We start from the raw sequence: 7,545 nt of genomic DNA on the forward strand, positions 1-7,545 counted from the left end.
CTATATGCATCAGAGTAACACGATGAAATATATACCTTCATGTCCATGATTCTTTCTTGCAAACAATATGTGCAACAACCAAAGATCGTCATGCACATGAGTGTGATGCATATACTTACCTTGAGGTTCTTGATCAAGTTCTTCAAGAGAATAAGCTTGAGAAAACAAGGTTAGGTAACACAAGGTAATTTCTCCAAGATAGGATACAAGACAAACAAGGAATCCAAGATTGGGATGGCGTGTATGAGATAAGTATCACTAAGTGAGTACTCCCTTTAGGTGCAAACATGTCCCCAAAAGATCAAACACGATTTGCAATAAAATTCCAAGGATTTTTCTACCTTAAACTTGAACCCCCCCAATCTAATATTGGATATTGGATAATAGGAGTAGGTAGGGAGATAAAATCAGAGCACAGACTAAAATGAGAGCAAAATTTACTAGCAAGCTGAGTCAGAGCAAAGATAGACAATAAAGACTCAACTAGAACTAACGACATGTTTCTCCCCTCTTAGAAACATGCAAGTTCTCTCCTCTTTTGTAAAACACATCTCTCTTCTATTAGAGGTAAGCTTTGATGTGTATCTCTCTCCCCCTTTGACATCAATTTCCAAGAAGGGTCTAGCTTTAAGGTTATGGGTCAAGTGAGTGTGGTCCTGGAGAGACACAGCTAAGCATGATCTGATTTTAGATGCGGCCAGAGGGAAAGAATCATTGAGTGGAGCTGGTTAAAGAGAATAAACAATTTGGCCTCGGTGACACCGAGTTGTTTTGATCGGTAACTCCGAGTTAAGGAGTGTATAGACAAATCACATCGGATGGTCCGAGTTAGTCCTTTTTGGTGGCACTGATGAACTGTGTGCAGGGTTTAGTTGCACTTCGGTGTGAGCAATGTGTGTCAAGCTGGAAAGACCGACTGTATCACACAGATAAAAAAATTCAACTAAGCTCACTAATGACCCAAGTATATTGGATCAATCGTAGTCCTTTCGATAAGTAAGAGTGTCGAACCCAACGAGGAGCAAAAGGAAATGACAAGCGATTTTCAGCAAGCACTGAAATTATCGGTAACAGATAGTTTGGTAGCAAGGTAATTTGTAACGAGCAACAAGTAGCAAAGGATAAGCCAGAACTTTCTCTTATAGCAAGTAAAACGCTCATGAGGACACACGGGAATCTCATCTAGTCACTTTCATCATATTTGTTTGATTCTCGTTCGTTACTTTGATAATTTGATATGTGGGTGGACCGGTGCTTGGGTTCTATTCTTACTTAAACATTCCTCCCACTTATGATTAACCCCTCTGATGACCCACAAGTATAGGGGATCAATCATAGTCCTTTCGATAAGTAGGAGTGTTGAACCCAACGAGGAGCAGAAGGAAATAACAAGTGGTTTTCGACAAGGTAATTTCCGCAAGCACTGAAATTGTGGGTAATGAAGGAAATATGCCCTAGAGGCAATAATAAAGTTGTTATTTATATTTCCTTATATCATGATAAATGTTTATTATTCATGCTAGAATTGTATTAATCGGAAACTTGATACATGTGTGAATACATAGACAAAACATAGTGTCCCTAGTATGCCTCTACTTGACTAGCTCGTTATTCAAAGATGGTTAAATTTCCTGACCATAGACATGTGTTGTCATTTGATGAACGGGATCACAACATTAGGAGAATGATGTGATGGACAATACCCATTCGTTAGCTTAGCATAATGATCGTTAAGTTTTATTGTTATTGCTTTCTTCATGACTTATACGTATTCCTTTGACTATGAGATTATGCAACTCTTGAATGCCGGAGGAATACCTTGTGTGCTATCAAACATCACAGCGTATCTGGGTGATTATAAAGATGCTCTATAGGTATCTCTGAAGGTGTTTGTTGGGGGGCATAGATCGAGATTAGGATTTGTCACTCCGAGTATCAAAGAGGTATCTCTGGGCCCTCTCAGTAATGCACATCATGATAGGCCTTGCAAGCAATGTGACTAATGAGTTAGTTATAGGATGATGCATTACAGAACAAGTAAAGAGACTTGCCGATAACGAGATTGAACTTGGTATGAAGATACCGACGATCGAATCTCGGGCAAGTAACATACCGATGACAAAGGGAATGACGTATGTTGTCATTGCGGTTTGACCAATAAAGATCTTCGTAGAATATGTAGGAACCAATATGAGCATCTAGGTTCCGCTGTTTGTTATTGACCAGAGATGTGTCTCGGTCATGTCTACATAGTTCTCAAACCCGTAGGGTCCGCACGCTTAACGTTTCATGATGATTTGTATTATGATTTATGTGTTTTTGTGACCGAAGATTGTTCGGAGTCCTTGAGAGATCACGAACATGACGAGGAGTCTCGAAATGGTCGAGAGGTAAAGATTGATATATTGGACGATAGTATTCGGACACCGGAATGGTTCCAGAGTGTTTCGGGAATTTATCAGAGTCCCGGGGGTTACCGGAAACCCTGGGGGGAAGTGAAGGGCCATATGGGCCATAGGGGAGAGGCAGGGCAGCCCACAAGGAGGTGGCGCCCCCCCCCCCCACGGGGAGTCCGAATTGGACAAGGGAAGGGGGCGCGGCCCTCCTTTCCTTCTCACTCCCCCTCTCCTTCCCCCTTTCCCCCTCCGGTAAAAGGAAGGGGGGTCCGAAGTGGACTTGGAGTCCTAGTAGGACTCCTCCCCCTTGGGGGCGCGCCTAGGCCGGCCTCCTCCCTCTTCCTCGTTTATATACGTGGGCGAGGGGGGGGCACCTCTAAGCACATCAATTGTTTCATAGCCGTGTGCAGTGCCCCCCTCCACCATTTACTCCTCCGGTCATATTGTCGTAGTGCTTAGGCGAAGCCCTGCACGGATCACATCACCGTCACAGTTGTTGAGGCATATCTCTCTCGATGTGGTTTTGGTGATTGATGACAACGTGTTTGCGGACTAATCGTGTGCTTTGAGCATTTCAGAGATTCATCATTGGCACGAGACGATTTCTTCCCCTCGGAGTGTCATTCAATACGGTGTAGCTCTTTCGTTTCTTTTTTCGCGGACTAGTTGCGTATACGGCACCATACTATCAAGAGGGGGTCCGCTTTGGTATTGCTTGGGTGGAATCAACACGTACACATCCGCTTCTCACCCTCCGAGCCCTTCCGCTTCTATGGAGAGATCTTCTCTCCTCTTGTGGGTTTTGTCAGGGTCCCAGCGGTAGTACCATGGTACCCAGCGGTACTACTACTGAGGGGTCACAAGCGGCACTACCGCTCCGAAGCGGTAGTACCGGCGGTGACTCCGCAGCAGTACTACCGCTAGCTTACCAGGTCCCTACCGCGTCGATTCGAGGGGTCTTTTTCTGTGTCGGATTGTGCGATACCTCGCTGCGGCAGTAGTGCGGCAGTACCGCCCTTCCTCCGTGGTAGTACCGCCCAGTTCCCTCTTTCCCTTTATGCTTCGTTCTGCGCGGCAGTACCGTCGAAGGGAGCGGTAGTACCGCTTAACCCAGCGGTAGTACCGATGTCTCCCGCGGTAGTACCGCCCTCTGCGGGGCTGTTTAGTGGGGCAACGGTTGGATTGTTGCCCCCACTATAAAAGGGGGTCCCCTTCTTCCCCGCTGACCTACCTCTTCACCCTAAAGCTCCATTAATGCTCCAAGCTCCATTTTCGCCTGATCTATCTCTCTAGCCAATCAAACTTGTTGATTTGGTCGGGAGTGGTTGAGAAGGCCCTGATCTACACTTCCACCAAGAGATTTTTGATTCCCCCACCTATCCCTAGCGGATCTTGTTACTCTTGGGTGTTTGAGCACCCGAGACGGTTGAGGTCACCACGGAGCCATAGTCCATTGTGGTGAAGCTTCATGGTATTGTTGGGAGCCTCCGATTAAGTTGTGGAGATTGCCCCAACCTTGTTTGTAAAGGTCCGGGCGCCGCCTTCAAGGGCACCAATAGTGGAATCACGGCATCTCGCATTGTGTGAGGGCGTGAGGAGAATACGGTGGCCCTAGTGGCTTCTTGGGGAGCATTGTGCCTCCACACCGCTCTAACGGAGACGTACTTCCCCTCAAAAGGAAGGAACTTCGGTAACACATCCTCGTCTTCACCGGATCCACTCTTGGTTATCTCTTACCTTTACTTGTGCAAGCTCTTTAGTGTTACTTCTCTTGCTTGCTTGTTTGTTTGTTGTTGTTGCATCATATAGGTTGCTCACCTAATTGCTCATCTAGACAACCTACTTTGATGCAAAGTTTAATTTGGTAAAGAAAAGTTAAAAATTGTTAGTTGCCTATTCACCCCCTTCTAGTCAATCATATCGATCCTTTCAATTGGTATCAGAGCCTCGTCTCTTTATTAAGGACTTTACTGTCCGAAGAGTATGGTTGATACCGTAGACGGTGTGGAGGAACACTCCGGTGTGAATCCGATCTCGTCTATGGGCGATGGGGGAACCTCGGTCTCTCGTGAGGAGTTCAATGTGGCCTTGGATACATTGAAAACCTCCATGACGACTGAGGTTGAAAGCATGTTTACCAAATTCCTTGAAGGGCTTAAACTATCCACCGCACCGTTGAAAGTGGGTGATCCCACCGACAAGGTGACGGATGCTATCTCCGACAAGGGGGAAGCTAGTAGTGAAAAGGCTCCTTCTTCTAGTGGTAAAAATGGCACCAGCATATTTGCTCATGTGGAACCACCACTTGTTTATGGTGGACCGGTTCCGTCCACTCATTTGAATCATGCCGGTCCTCCCCCTAAGATTGTGAAAAATGAGGACTTTAATTCTTGGGTTTACCACTTTAAGGGCCATTTAAATCATGTGAACACTAATCTTTGGAGAATCGTTGAAGAAGGTTTCCATCCGCATGACCCAAGCAACTTCACTCCTCGAGAAGCCGCGGATAACCAATTCAATGAGAATGCTCTCTTCATCATTCAAGATGCAATTCCACGCGAAGATCTACCTCATCTTCGGCCCTTCGCCTTGGCCAAAGACGCATGGCTTTGTGTTGTCTCGCTCTACCGGGGAAGCGCAAGCATTCAACGCTCCAACTATGAAGTGGTGCAAGATGAAGCCGATGAGTTTGCAATGAAAGAAGATAAAGAACCTCGTGAGCTTTATCAGAGAGTAACCAAACTCGCGGTCTCACTCCGAGATCACGGGAGCAAGGACACGGATGACAATTGGATCAAGTGCAAATTCCTCAAGGCAATGATGCCTTACCACAAGGCCATGTCCTCCGTCATTCGTCAAAGGCCGAACTTCCACAGTTTGACCTCAAGCGAAGTGTTGGATGAGTTTGTGGCCATGAAAATCTTGGACAAGACCGCCAACAATGCACTGCTTCGTTCTCAAAGGGCAAAGAAGCCCAACTATCGGTGTCAAAACCGGCGGATCTCGGGTAGGGGGTCCTGAACTGTGCGTCTAGGCCGGATGGTAACAGGAGGCAGGGGACACGATGTTTTACCCAAGTTCGGGCCCTCTTGATGGAGGTAAAACCCTACGTCCTGCTTGATTGATATTGATGATATGGGTAGTACAAGAGTAGATCTACCACGAGATCAGAGAGGCTAAACCCTAGAAGCTAGCCTATGGTATGATTGTATGTTATGGTTGTTGTCCTACGGACTAAAACCCTTCGGTTTATATAGACACCAGAGAGGGTTAGGGTTACACAAGGTCGGTTACAAAGGAGGAGATATCCATATCCGTATTGCCTAGCTTGCCTTCCACGCCAAGTAGAGTCCCATACGGACACGAGACAAAGTCTTCAATCTTGTATCTTCATAGTCTAACAGTCCAGCCAATGGAGATAGTCCGGCTGTCCGGAGACCCCCTAATCCAGGACTCCCTCAGTAGCCCCTGAACCAGGTTTCAATGATGATGAGTCCGGCGCGCAGTATTGTCTTCGGCATTGCAAGGCGGGTTCCTTCTCCGAATACATCACAGAAGAATTTGAATACGAGGATAGTGTCCGACCCTGCAAAATAAGTTCCACATTCCACCGTAGAGAGAATAATATTTTTGCAAATCTAATTTGCTGGCTTGTTTTGGCAACATGACGTTACGTCACGGCCCGGTGATTATTCGAACCATTTCTTTTAACCAGCCCCGCACATAACGCGAGGCAGTTTTTCGACACACGTCTTGTCAAAGCAGAGATCGTGTCCCCTTATTACGGGATTCTCATCAATACGGGCGTGGGTAACCCAACCGCGCCATCAATTGCGACACTTGGGGGATAAGCGAGTTTTACCAGGCAAGTGGGGATGCTTAGCTTTGTCCGCCCATATAAAGGGATAAGGATTCACCTTTCTATCCATGCCTTCTTCCTCCTTTGCTCATCCGTTTTCGCACACTCGAGCTCCAGCGCCCAAGTCCGCTCTTCCCACCTCAACCTTCTCCAACCATGTCCGGAGCGGGAGGCAGGTGGATGGTCTCCTCCGTCACGGAGGGGGACATCAAGAAACTAAGGAGAGCAGGATACCTGCCCGACGACATCGCACACCAGCTCCTAGATGAGGGGCAGCTCATCCCCACCCCCAGGCCCCATGAGAGGGTAGTATTCCTCACCCATTTCCTCCGCGGACTGGGATTTCCTCTCCATCCCTTCGTCCGGGGGCTCATGTTTTATTACGGCCTGGATTTCCACGATCTGGCCCCGAACTTCATCCTCAATATCTCAGCGTTTATCGTCGTGTGCGAGGCCTTCCTCCGCATCAAGCCCCACTTCGGCTTATGGCTGAAGACCTTCAATGTCAAGCCGAAGGTGGTGGGTGGCCGCCAGGCGGAGTGCGGAGGCGCCATGGTGGGAAAGATGCCCAACGTAACATGGCTCGAGGGCTCCTTTGTGGAAACCATAAAGGGGTGGCAATCGGGGTGGTTCTATATCACCGAGCCGTGCGACCCTGCATGGGCAGCGGCCCCCGAGTTCCGATCTGGCATCCCCACGCGGCTCACCTCCTGGAAAGAGAAGGGCCTGTCCTGGGGTAGTTCGAAAGAGCTGACCGTACTCCAAACATGTATTCAAAACATGGTGGACAAGAAGCTCAAGCTTGTCAACATAGTCCAAGTTATGCTCATCCGCCGGATACTCCCGTGCCAACAACGGGAGTTCAACTTGTGGGAGTTCAATCTAGCGCAGCACCGAACTCTGAACAGGCTCTTCGACATGACTCATGAAGATGCCTAGAGGGTGCTGTTCAAAAGTGCCGAGGTCCCCCCCCCTATTACTGAGGATCGCGGATTCAGCGCGAAGCGCCAAGACAGTGCGGTAAGCTGCTTTACCTTTCACAGGATACTTATTTTTTTATATAGATTGACTCTATGCGGGATCTAAACTCCCGTACCTTTGACAGGACTGGCAGAAGATGGTCAGACAGATCGACTGTCCGGCTCCTTTGCCCGAAGGCCCCGCAGACGCTCTTCTGGCAAAGATGTTGACTCCGGCCCCTTATACGGTGACGGAGAAGACCAAGAAGGCCAAGGGAACCCGAAAGAGTTCCCGACGCCAGGCAACGTCGGACTCACTGTCCGATGACTC

The sequence above is a fragment of the Triticum urartu genome, chromosome 5A (assembly GCF_056163025.1).
Source record: "Triticum urartu cultivar PI428250 chromosome 5A, HENAU_Tu73, whole genome shotgun sequence".
NCBI classification, from domain to species: Eukaryota; Viridiplantae; Streptophyta; class Magnoliopsida; order Poales; family Poaceae; genus Triticum; species Triticum urartu.